Genomic DNA, 2,482 nt, shown 5'->3' on the forward strand with positions numbered 1-2,482 from the left:
GGTGAGCAGGACATTGTACCGAAGAGGGTGACAGACTGCCAGGTCGCGGTCTATGGCCATTCTGCTCAGTATGTAAGATTGCATTGCCCCGTATAATGCAACAAAGAAGAGTTGAATATAACAGGTATGTTTTGTAATCATGGTATTTTCACCGATGTTGTACATCAGACGAGGCAACACTGTTGTACAACCAACAATATCCATTAGCAATAAATGAGCGAGGAAGATGTAGACAGGTTTGTGAAGCTGTTTTTCACAAAGAATGATCATGATGAGAATGAGGTTAAGTGCGATAGTGATGACGTAGATGAGGAATACACCACCAAAAGCCCATGGCCTGATGCTTGCAGGCTCGTTGAAGATCGATGCGAGGATGAACACGTTGGGTGGCAATGATTGATTTCCTTCAAACATTTTGTCCTCCATCAATCCTGCACCCCGTGATAAAATGGCCGATTGCACCAACTAACACATAATGAAACATGTTTCAGCTTACACTTTACAAATATTTACAAAATATTTATATGTTTGGACTTAAAATTTCCTATTAAATATTTTCTTCTTCAACCATAGTTTTTCTGAACATCCAAATATTTTATTTTCATCACGATGATTATTAATGTCAATAACAAAAGATACAATTGACTTCAATATATGACAATCTTCTTACCTCGAATGTTGTTCGATCATGTTGTTTACGAACGTTAATATATATATATATATATATATATATATATATATATATATATATATATATATATATATATATATATATATATATATATATATTGTGGAAGAGAGTTTATAATTCACCACCAACATCAGATATCACCAGAGAGGGTCGTTGTGAACACATGTATTCCCTTTGGTGATTTTCAAATTGTCAACAATCAGGGACATGAACAATGTCCCAAGTTGCAGTTAATGAAGGAAACTTTCCATTATTTTTGAAAATTCGACAATTGTGAAAGATATTTGCTTTCATCTATCTATAATTCCAGGTGTGTGTGTGTGTGTGTGTGTGTGTGTGTGTGTGTGTGTGTGTGTGTGTGTGTGTGTGTGTGTGTGTGTGTGTGTGTGTGTGTGTGTGTGTGTGTGTGTGTGTGTGTGTCTGTGTGTGTGTGTGTGTGACCGCTGTTTCTCGACAACCACTGGTCCAATCTAATTGAAACGTGCCAGGAATATTGCTGGGGACCTAATTATGTGCCTTTTCAAGGTTTGATATTAACCGGAGATGTGGTTCCCAAGTTACGGCCATTTATTTGCCAAACCAATGACAGGACACGTTGCTGAGTAGGCGTGGCCGATGGGGAAAGGGCGCCATTTTGTTACCCATGACAGGACACGTTGCTTGGCGTTTTGCACCCACGGTATTTATCTTCTATCTGTAATTCCAGCAATCTCTGTTTGTTTGCCTTTTCAAGGTTTGAAATTAATCGGACAAGTGGTTCCCAAGTTATGGCCAAGTTAGAGCACGTTCCCCATTATGGGTTACAATGTGCGGACTTCCGGATAGTGATGACACTGTATTCTAATAATTTCTCGATTTCTTATGCGCATTTATAGATAAACACAATGCCCCAATCCAATCGTCGTTTACAAGAGCGAACGAAGGGAATGTGTGTTTGTTTGAGGTTTTTTTTGTTTTATTTTGCACGTACGGCCACGCATGTACGGGCATGCGAGAGTGAAGGAACGGCCTGTGCAGTTGTTGTTTCTGGCACTCGGTTTGAAATGTTTTTGTTTTTTTTCAAGTATGGCCATGCATGTAAGCCACGCACGTACGAGCACGCGAGAGCGAAGGAGCGGCCTGTGTGGTTATTGTTTCTGGCACGTGGTTTGAAAGTTTTTTGGGTTTTTTTGCATGTACGGCCACGCATGTAAGCCACGCATGTACAGGCATGCGGGAGCGAAGGAACGGCCTGTGTGGTTGTTGTTTCTGGCACGCGATTTGAAAGTTTTTTATTTATTTTTTGCATGTACGGCCACGTACGTACGGGCACGTACTAGTAATAAGAATGAGAACAACTCTGACCTGATGTATTATGATGCAAGCAATTTTATGGGTGGGCTATGTCTCAATCTTTACCTTATGGAAAACTTAAATGGGTTAAAGAAAGACATTGTTGTCTCCTCTCAGTAAGAATTGGATGAATCTGAAGTTGGATATTATTTTGAGGTTGATTTGAAATATCCAGAAGAACTTCATCACAAACATAGAGACATACCTTATGCCCCTGATAAAGAAAGTCCAAGAAAAGAATGGTTAAGTGATTACCAACAGTCACTTAATATAAAGGTATATCTCAAGAAAAACTACTTACTACATTCAATGTTAAGAAAGTTATGTTTTGCATCAAAGGACCGGGCGTAGTGGCGTGCGCCTGTAATCCAGATACTCGGAGGCTTGGGTTGGAGGATCGCTTGAGGACGGGAGCTCTGTGCTGGGCCGCGCTATGATAGGGTGTAGGGCAGCCCGGAA

Source organism: Eptatretus burgeri, chromosome 8, assembly GCF_056783735.1.
Source record: "Eptatretus burgeri isolate ZD-2024b chromosome 8, Ebu_testis_v1, whole genome shotgun sequence".
NCBI lineage: Eukaryota > Metazoa > Chordata > Myxini > Myxiniformes > Myxinidae > Eptatretus > Eptatretus burgeri.